Source organism: Staurois parvus, unplaced genomic scaffold (genome assembly GCF_062004578.1).
Source record: "Staurois parvus isolate SC_StPar_1 unplaced genomic scaffold, SC_StPar_1.0 ptg000476l, whole genome shotgun sequence".
Classification (NCBI taxonomy): Eukaryota; Metazoa; Chordata; class Amphibia; order Anura; family Ranidae; genus Staurois; species Staurois parvus.
The window spans coordinates 3,360,647-3,372,231 of NW_028318272.1; positions in this window are offsets into that span (position 1 = coordinate 3,360,647).

Genomic DNA, 11,585 nt, shown 5'->3' on the forward strand with positions numbered 1-11,585 from the left:
CCCTCACCGGCTTACCTCGTCACAGGCTATCCCCGCTTCAGTCTATCCTGAACTCTGCGACCAGACTCCTCCACCTTACCAACCGCTCCGTATCCGCCACCCCCCTCTGCCATTCCCTTCACTGGCTTCCGATTGCCCAACGCATAAAATTCAAACTGCTAACATTGACGTACAAAGCTATCCATAATACTGCCCCAAACTACATCACCGACCTGATATCCAAATACCACCCAACATGTACTCTTCGCTCCTCTCAAGACCTCCTACTCTCTAGCTCTCTGGTCTCCTCCTCCCATGCCCGGCTCCAGGACTTCTCCAGGGCTTCCCCCATCCTCTGGAACTCACTACCCCAATCCATCAGACTGTCACCAACCCTCCTCATCTTTAGGCGCACCATGAAAACCCATCTCTTCAGGGAAGCCTACCCTGCCCTCACCTTACTGCCGATCTCCTCCACTCCTACCACTCCATCCCCCACAGCCATTTCCTCCTGTACCACTATCCCCTCCCTCCTAGATTGTAAGTTTCAAGGAGCAGGGCCCTTGAACTCCTCGTGTATTGTATTGCTATTGTACTGTCTCATGTATTGTCTCCCATTGTGATGTACAGCGCTGAGCGAACTTTTGGCGCTATATACAGTCATGGCCGAAATTGTTGGCACCCTTGATATTTCTCCAGGAAATCATGTATTTCTCACGAAACGTATTGCATTAACACATGTTTTGCTATACACATGTTTATTCCCTTTGTGTGTATTGGGACAAAACAAAAAAAGGGAGGAAAGAAAGCAAATTCGACATAATGTCACACAAACCTCCAAAAATGGGCTGGACAAAAGTATTGGCACCCTTTCACAACTGCGGATAAATAAGAATGTTACAAGCATGTGATGCTCCTGTAAACTCACCTGGGGCAAGTAACAGGTGTGGGCAATATAGAAATCACACCTGAAAGCAGATAAAAAGGAGAGACGTTCACTTAACCTTTGCATTGTGTGTCTGTCTGTGCCACACTAAGCATGGACAACAGAAAGAGGAGACGAGAACTGTCTGAGGACCTGAGAACCAAAATTGTGGCAAAATATCAACAATCTCAAGGTTACAAGTCCATCTCCAGAGAACTAGATTTGCCTTTGTCCACAGTGCGCAACATTATCAAGAAGTTTGCAACCCATGGCACTGTAGCTAATCTCCCTGGTCGTGGACGGATGAGGAAAATTGATGAAAGATTGCAACGCAGAATAGTCCGGATGGTGGATAAGCAGCCCCAAACATGTTCCAAAGACATTCAAGCTGTCCTGCAGGCTCAGGGAGCATCAGTGTCAGCGCGAACTATCCGTCGACATTTAAATGAAATGAAACGCTATGGCAGGAGACCCAGGAGGACCCCACTGCTGACACAGAGACATAAAAAAGCAAGACTACAGTTTGCCAAAATGTACTTGAGTAAGCCAAAAGCCTTCTGGGAAAACGTCTTGTGGACAGATGAGACCAAGATAGAGCTTTTCGGTAAAGCACATCATTCTACTGTTTACCGAAAACGGAATGAGGCCTACAAAGAACAAAACACAGTACCTACGGTAAAATATGGTGGAGGTTCAATGATGTTTTGGGGTTGTTTTGCTGCCTCTGGCACTGGGTGCCTTGACTGTGTGCAAGGCATCATGAAATCTGAGGATTACCAAAGGATTTTGGGTCGCACTGTAGGGCCCAGTGTCAGAAAGCTGGGTTTGCGTCCAAGATCCTGGGTCTTCCAGCAGGACAATGACCCCAAACATACGTCAAAAAGCACTCAGAAATGGATGGCAAAGAAGCGCTGGAGAGTTCTGAAGTGGCCAGCAATGAGCCCAGATCTAAATCCCATTGAACACCTGTGGAGAGATCTTAAAATTGCTGTTGGGAAAAGGTGTCCTTCCAATAAGAGAGACCTGGAGCTGTTTGCAAAGGAAGAGTGGTCCAAAATTCCGGGTGAGAGGTGTCAGAAGCTTATTGATGGTTATAGGAAGCGACTGATTTCAGTTATGTTTTCCAAAGGGTGTGCAACCAAATATTAAGTTAAGGGTGCCAATACTTTTGTCCAGCCCATTTTTGGGGTTTTGTGTGACATTATGTCATATTTGCTTTTCTGCCTCTGTTTTATATTTGTTCCAATACATACAAAGGGAATAAACATGTGTATAGCAAAACATGTGTTAATGCAATACCTTTTTTGTGTGAAATACTTGATTTTCAGGAAAAATATCAAGGGTGCCAACAATTTCGGCCATGACTGTAAATACTGTATAATAATAATAATGCAGTGTTCCCAATGCATTTGCATAAACACACTATTATTTTTAACACAACAGTAACTGAGGTCTTCCCTTTTGAGAAGGAATTTTATGGATCGTTTGTCTTTTTCCCCACTGGAGATGCACCAGTAATCCATGTTTACAGGCACACCAAGAGATGGGTTAGAGCAGTTCTCATCTTTCTGGATTTTACGGACCACTAAATTCCCTCTTCCAATCCAAGTCTGAAGTAAATAGATTGTTTCTCTGACCTATTATGGAGGTGATCTTGACTTTTCAAACCTTTTCAAACCTCGTCAGAATGGGCAGGCTTCATTATCGCATGCTCCAGTGAATTGGGTGCCACAACCATGCAATTATAGAAAAATAATCATCTTCAACAGTACAGCTTGTAGTAATAATTTTGTCCTTTATTCATATAAAGCAAGAGCCATCGTAGGCTGAACATTTTGGGACCTTGCAGTATCCCTTCTTTCGAGGCAGAGTGATACACGAAGATGAAACACAGAGTCTAAGTCCTCACACACTGGATGTTTTACAGCGGCTGTTTTTGGCTTTTGAGGTTTTTATTCTACAGTCAGTAAACCCCCCAGCATATTATCGTATGTGCCCACGCACATGTGGACTGTAATCAATATTTTTTTTGCAGGGACATTTTTGGGCTGAAAAAAAAACCCCAGGACTAATGAGTTTCTAGAGGAGGTTTTTAGCTGTAAAAATGCTCTAATGCTACAAAACGCGGTAAAATGCTGCAAACCAGTGTTTTGGGAAAAAACGCAAACGTGGGAAAAAGCGACAAAATGCCACTAAACACTAATTCAAAAAGGCTAAAAAAAGCTGAAACACTTTAACGTGACTTTACACAGGTAACGTTACCAGCGTTATCAAAATGCCTAGTGTGCATGGAGCCTGAATAGTACTAGCAACCAAACGGAAACAGGTAATGTGCACAGGATGTCAAAATGACCTCACAGCCCACCTCCCGCGAACAGTTAACTGTGTGTGTTTTAAACAAAGAATGTACTCTCTCCTCACTCCTAACACCTATGCTGGCTAAGCTGTTTAAACAATATACATTATATACTGTATCCCAACAGACTAAAGGCTGTAACTAAAGCAAAAGGTGGTTCAACAAAATGCTAACAGTGGGTGATCCTTTTTCCATCTCTGTGATTCTGTTTTTAATTCTTTCGGACATGTTGGTGTTATATCTTTCATTTGGATGCTATAAGCAATTATATATACAGACGGATAAAGCAAAAACCATGCCTGTCTTCATTTCAGGCTGCAAAGCAATAAAATGTGATCATTTTAAAGGGGGTGATTCTTTTTGGTTACCACTGTACTTACTAATTTTTAGTCTGCTCCAGTGTGGTCATGTGATCTGGCTCCCCCGTGTCAATCAGTGGCAGCTGCAGGGGAAAAGAGTGAGCCCTGCCAATGGCTGGAACATGTGAGCCTATGGTTGACATCACTGCTCCCGGCTTTCCCAATCATTATTTGAGCACACTTTCCATTCCCTTGCAGCCACTGCTGGCTGACACAGAGGATCATGATATCGGAGTGGGCTATAAATTGGTAAGTATAATCATCTTTTTTTTTACACTGGTTATTCAGCATAGGTGTTAGGAGGGGGAAGGGAGAATTTTTAAGACTAGTTAGGTTTATGCTGAAATTCGAAGCATTGTTAAACCCAAAACTGAAATGTAATATATTGCAGCTTACCAAACATTAGATGTGATGTATGCATTCATTTTCTTTTTTTTAGGCTTTCTTTTCCCCCTCTTATTTAACCTGGTAATATGGCCAGTAAAGTTGGGTACATACTGTAAGAACATTGGAAGGAAAATTCCAATTGAGGCACAGTCATTCGATTTTTGTATAGTGCGTACACAACTTTCAACACTCTATTCAGACTTTCCAAAAGAAAATTTCCAAAGGGACAGACTCCAAAATTTTTCTCATATGAGTTTAATGTATATGCTTTTCGTATGGTTTTTGTACGAGAAACATCAGATATGAAAGACTGCGCATGATACAACAAAAACAGCCTGTGTCGTATGAGAATTTATGTACAATTAGTACCCTCCTCAGTTTCGACCTGCTGTGAAACAGAGAAGAAAACCAGATGATCGTCCATCCGATTTTCCTATAGTGTGTACTGGGTTTAACACACCTATCTAATTTCTTGAGGCCCTAACATGCCAGGAAAGTACAAATACCCCCCAAATGACCCCTTTTTGGAAAGTAAACAGTCCAAGCTATTTAGTAAGAGGCATGGTGAATTTTTTTAAGTTGTATTTTTTTCCATCAATTCTTGGGAATATGAAGAAGTTTTTTTTCTTTAAACACAAAATTGTCATATTAACAAGTTATTTCTCACACACGGCATATGCATACATGCAATTACACCCCAAAACCCATTCTGCTACACAGGTTTTTGAAAAATGTGAAAAGGAAATTTTATTTACAAAAAATTGATATTTTAACATATAGCATGTACATACCAAGAATTATACCCCAAAATACATTCTGCCACTCCTCCTGAGTATGGGGATACAACATGTGTGAGACTTTTTCATAGCCTGACCACATACAGAGGCCCAAGATCCAAATAGCACCATCAGGCATTCTAGGGACAAAAATTACACTTTTAATTTCCTGACTACCTATCACATTTTTGAAGGCCCTGGAGCACCAGGACAATGGAATTACCCACAAAATGACCCCATTTTGGAAAGCAAACACCCCAACATATATTCTATGATGTATAATTAGTCTTTTGAACATGTCATTTTATTCCACAAGTTTTTGAAAAATGTGGAAAGAAAATTAAAACTTTTGTCAATTTATAAGATATTTCTAACATACAGCATGTACATCCCAAGAATTACACCCCAAAACACATTCTGCTACTTGTCCTGAATATGACGATACCACATGTGTGAGACTTTAAGATCTCTGGAGATGGACTTGTAACCTTGGGATTGTCCATGGTTTTCCACAATTTTTATTCTCAAACCCTCAGATAATTCTTTGCTGCTTTCTCTCTTCTTCATGCTCCATGTGGCACACAGAGACACACAACAGAAAGGTTGAATCACTTTTTCACCATTTGAACTGGTTGCCAGCACTATATTGTCAGCACCTCTTAATTGCTACCAAATATTAAATTGAGGGTGCCAATAAATTTGTCCAGTCCATTTTTGGGGTTTTGCATGGAGTGTGTCAAATTCGGCTTTTGTGTCATACCAATACAAACAAAATAAATAAACAGGAGAATGCCTAAACATTTGTAATTGCAATCATTTTCTGGGTGAAGTGGTGCATTATCTGACAAGAAAGCAACGGTGCCAATATTTTTGGTCATGACTGTAGGTTCAAGTTTTCATAAAAAGTAAATATATTTGGAAATAATGATCCATACATTTAATGTATGCTATTATCACAGGCTGTCAGGTTTGTCATGTCAGAATGAGGGTGAGGTATAGAGGGTGAGTTATACACCTGATAAGGTCAGTTATTTGCTGGATTACTATCAGATTGAAGGCAAAGTTTCCTTTTTAACACCTCCTTCTGAGGACTTGTGTCCAGGCTCCCCCCATACTTCATTATCTTCTGGATCCTTATCGCTTGCAGAGACCTAAAGGGTCTGCCCTACCCTAGTGCCGGCCATAGACGGTTTGAAAATTGGCTGATTTTTCATCCGAAAGATTAATCGGCCGATTTTCGCACTGTTAGTGGGTTAATTCGTCGGCCGGTTTTCACGTTTTTTCCACTTTTGGATTATCGGTTATGTTGGAAAATTCGTGGAAAACTACCGATTTTCGCATCAATGATGGTCAAATCGTACGATTGTTTTTACGAAAAAAAATATGCGCATGATCCGTGACCTGGAAGGAACAGAAGTTTTGCCTGTTATATGGGGTGAACTTTATGACTTGGTCAGCTGATTTTCATAATCATTGGTGGTAACGTTGGTTTAACGAATGACCGATTTTTCTTTTATCAGATGAAAAAACGCCCGGTTTTCGAGTCGTCTATGGCCTGCATTAGAGCTGCTTCAGACGTGTGGTGTGGATTGAAGCTCAAGTTTTACAGCTAAATGATACAGTAGCTGTTCACAGGTTCACTTCAGGTTTACATCAGGTTCAGGACAGGATTACTCAGGATCTTATCCTGTTCACACATATGCGGTTTAGAAACAGTTCCCATAGAAGTCAATAGCCTGTAATCTGCACCTGAACCGGACCGCACTGCTCAGAAATCGGACATGACTCTTTTTCAAACCACACTGAATCCGCACAGCCAGTGCATCGGACATACAGTATGTATACAGGCACTATAGGAAGCAATGTTGTCTCACATGCCATGCGGATTGGATGCAGTTCAAACCACATCCAATCCGCATATACAGTTGTGTTCAAAATAATAGCAGTCAGACATCACTAACCTGATCAATCACTGTTTTTGGTAGAAATTATATTTCTACATAGCAAATAATTTACTAGCAGGTGTAGTAGAGTCATAGAAATCCAACAGACCCAACAGTCATGACATGCATGCTGCTGATTCTGTGTAATTGAATCACTAATTGAAAGGGGCATGTTCAAAATAATAGCAGTGTGGAGTTCTATAGTGAGGTCATTCATTCTTTGAAAAACAGGTGGCAATTATTGCCCTTATTTAAGGAAGGAAGGCAGCAAATGTTGTACATGCTGGTTACAGTGCATTTCTCTCTGAAATTCTGAGGAAAATGGGTCGTTCCAGACATTGTTCAGAAGAACAGCGTACCTTGATTAAAAAGTTGATTGGAGAGGAGAAAACATAAAGAAGAGCAAAAAATGATAGGTTGCTCAGCTAAAATGATCACAAATGCCTTAAAATGGCAACCAAAACCAGAAAGACGTGGAAGAAAGTGAAAAACTACCATTCGAATGGAAAGAATAGCCAAAATGGCAAGGATTCAGCCAACAATCAGCTCCAGGACTCAGCCAACAATCAGCTGCAGGAGTTACCTGTGAGTACTGTTACAATTAGAAGACGCCTATATGAAGCCAAAGTCCCACTGTTGAAAAAAAGACATGTGCTGAAGAGGTTACAATTGGCCAAAGAGCACATTGACTGGCCTATAGAGAAATGGCGCAACATTTTGTGGGCTGATGAAAGTAAGATTGTTCTTTTTGGGTCTAGTGGCCGGAGACAGTTTGTCAGACGACCCCCAAACACTGAATTCAAGCCACAGTACACTGTGAAGACAGTGAAGCATGGTGGTACAAGCATCATGATATGGGGATGTTTCTCATACTACAGTGTTGGGCCTATTTACCATGTCCAATTGCTGACAAACTCATGTAGACTCCACCTGCGCAACAAAATACGTCCGTTCCTAACCCCGGAAACTGCTAAGCAACTCATTCACTCCCTTATCATATCACGACTTGACTACTGCAACTCCCTCCTCACTGGCCTACCTCACCACAGGCTATCCCCGCTTCAGTCGATCCTGAATACTGTGGCCAGACTCATCCACCTTACCAACCGCTCCGTTTCCGCCACCCCCCTCTGCCAATCCCTCCACTGGCTTCCGATTGCCCAATGGATCAAATTCAAAATGCTATCACTGATGTAAAAAGCTGTCCATAACACTGCCCCAAACTACATCACCGACCTGATATCCAAATACCACCCAAAACGTACTATCCGCTCCTCACAAGACCTCCTCTCTAGTTCCCTGGTCACCTCCTCCCATGCCTGCCTCCAGGACTTCTCCAGGGCTTCACCCATCCTCCTGAACTCCCTACCCCAATACATCAGACTATCACCTACTCTCCTCTCCTTTAGGCGCACCCTGAAAACCCACCTCTTCAGGGAAGCCTACCCCGTCCTCTGCTAATCGCCGATCTCCTCCACTCTTCCTACCACTCCATCCCCCACAGCTATTCCTCCTGTACCACTATCCCCTCCCTCCTAGATTGTAAGCTCCAAGGAGCAGGGCCCTCGATATATGTCAGGAAGCAGAAAAAAACCCTCCTTTCCATTTTATAGGGATGTTTAGAAATCTGATCACTTTGGAACATGATGGAAACGGTTTGAGGTTCCATGCACACTAGGAACGACAGAAAAATGGTGGATACAAAACACTCATATGTAGCATTCTGTTCCGATGTTCTGTTTTGTGTGGGTGTTCTTCAGGTGCTTAGCAGTGAATAGTGGGTTGTTAGGGAATGGCATGCATCGTGATTGATAATGAATCTACACCGGGGGGACTATTTATTTTTTTTAATTTAAATTTCTTTTAATAAAGGATTTGTCAACAACTGGCTCATGTCTTTATTTACACTACTCTTTTTTTTTTGTGAATGATTAGGGGGTACTATGTTCTCCCTACTCATTCACATGTGGGGGGCTGGATCTGGGAGACCCCTTGTTAACCTCCTCGGCGGTCTGATTATTTCCAATTTTTGGGCTGAAAGCGGTACCATTTTTTTGCATGGAAATATGTAGTTTTTTATTGTAGGCTGTAATTTTTAGGAATAACTCACTGAAATCTGCCCGAACAAGAGTCTAGTAAACATCCCGGGTAGGATAAAATTTGAAACACGAAATCATAAATTATAATTTAATAAATAATCATAAAAAATAATAATATAATAATAATAAATTTAATTCAATAATATAATCAAACCAAAAACACTGAAATTTGAAATACAGAGGCAAATTCGCAAAATCTTTTTCAGTGTCTGATGACGAATTTCCCCACGAATCATCACTCAATTCTGCAAGTGGTTCTGATTTACTATCGCTGTTCTCTAGCTGGTCTAAATCCGCTTTTGACATAAAGGGACGCTTTTTGGACACCATGGACGTTTCTCAGTTTCCAGGCAGAAAGAACAGTCAAAATGCAGGCAGGGCACAGGACAAAGCAGTAGGGACAAAATATATGTGAAATGCATTGAAACAGCAATGTTTTACTATGTAATAGTCATTTTAAAAAAAATGACATTTTTAAAAAATTTCAAATTTGCCGCCGGTTCTGGCGCCCGTACGTCCCGACGTCACAGGGACTGCAACACGGAAGCCGGATGCTGGCATCGGCCGGAGGAGATGGCCGGGGACGCTGCAGGGGACACATCGTGGGAGCGAAGGACAAGGTAAGTGCTGCAGGGACTCCCAGAGCAACGCCACATGGTAAGCCCGAGTGTAGCTCTGGGTTACTGCTTTTGGTACTGACATTTTACCCCGAGCTACACTCGAGAATACCGCTAAGGAGGTTAAAGGGCGTTTATAGATACCGACAAACCCCCTGCGCAAGGTCTGGTATGGATTTTGGGGGTAACCCACGTCGTTTTTTGTCATGGGGTTCTTCTTAAAATCCATACCAGACCTGAAGGGCCTGGTAGGGATTGGGGGAACCTCTAAACTTTTTTTTTATGCTGGCGTTTTTTGTTTGCATTCAGCTGTCAGCGGGAAATCCTGCTGACAGCTGAGTCATTCGTTTTTAAGTAAAAAGCTGCTAAGCGAGCGCCACCTTTAGCTGTAGAGAATAAAAATCAAGCTGCTGGAACACCAAAAAAGGTAACCAAAAGAACCCTCCAATATAATATATATCACAGTAATAGGTGCAGCGCTAGTAAATGGATATACTATATATACTGTATAATACAATATCAGCAAGTGCAAAATGAATATCACTTAATGGTGATTATTAGTGACTGAACAGTTCAAAGTGATAAAATCGTGTGGATCCTGAGGGATCACAATTTCAGGTGCACGGATGTCTTGGTCCAAAGGTGACAGGTGATGTGACTCAAATGAATGAAATACGCACTCACCAGAAGTGCGTTTTAAATACGCAGTAAGAAATCCTGCATCAAGCAATGAGAAGGTCATCTGTTTCCAGGTCATATCACATCATAAATCACCATCCAGGTACATCAGCGTGTAGAATTCCCTGGTCCGTTAGCATGTATCACCCTCTGGGATCCTCTTTTGTTGTATGGGCACTGCGAATGAAGGCACTCACATGGAGAGCCCAATAAGAGACCACATAGTGTGATACTGTATAAAGCACCTTTATTCCGAATAATGGGTACAATCAATAAGATAAAAGGAAAGGTACTGACCATGTGTTCCAGATTGCCACCTGTGGTGGTCAGATGTCCAATTGCTGTAGCCCCCCTGACGCGTTGCGTGCGATGCACATAGTCATAGGGAGAAAGGGCTTACAGCAGGGACATCCATTGCAGTGCTATTTATATATTTGAATGGCGATTATACTTGGTGCGGCCGCCATTTTGCCGGCTATCGGCGCATGCGCAGTCCATTGGCGCCATTTTGCCGTGGATCGCGGAAGCGCCCACCAGTTACTGTGTTCAGCAACTCGGTATGTTACGGCCGCCATTTTGCTGGCTATTGGCGCATGCGCAGTTCGCAAGCGCCATTTTGCCGTAGATCGCGGAAGTGATCACTAGTCACTGCTTTCAGCAAACTAGTATACTGCGGTACCGCGCCATTTTAATGGCAGTAATAAGGTGAAACGGTTACCACTGTGCAGAGGAGTGCAATATAGGAGGGAATATCAAATTATCAATTCCTTGGTATATATGGGATCCATAGTGACCCTTAAAGGAAATTATTATATTAAATGAGCATATTAAAATCTATATGCGAAGCCCACCTAGTATGCACATATACATGATAACAATATCTACAGTTGCAAGAAAAAGTATGTGAACCCCTTGGTATTACGTGGAGTTTTGCATGAATTGGGCATAAAATGTGCTCTGAACGTCATCTAAGTCACAACAATAGAAGAACACAGTCTGCTGAACATAATACTACACAAACATTAGATGTTGCCATTGTTTAATTTCACATAACATGTAAACATTCACAGTGCAGGGAGGAAAAAGTATGTGAGGCCCTAGCTTAATGACTTCTCCCAGAGCTAATTGGAGCCAGGAGTGAGCCAACCTTGACTCCAATCAGTGTGATGATATTGGATGTGTTGCTGACAGCTGTCCTGCCCTTAAAAAACACACACCTGTTTTGGGTTTACTGGTTTCAAGAAGCACTGTCTGATGTGAACCATGCCTCGCAGAAAAGAGCTCTCAGAAGACCTACCATCAAGAATTGTTGACTTGCATGAAGCTGGAAAGGGTTATAAAAGTATCTCCAAAAGCTTTGATGTTCATGTGTCCACGGTAAGACAGACTGTCTACAAATGGAGAAAGTTTAGCACTGTTGCTACTCTCCCTAGGTGTGGTCGTCCTGTAAAAATGACTGCAAGAGC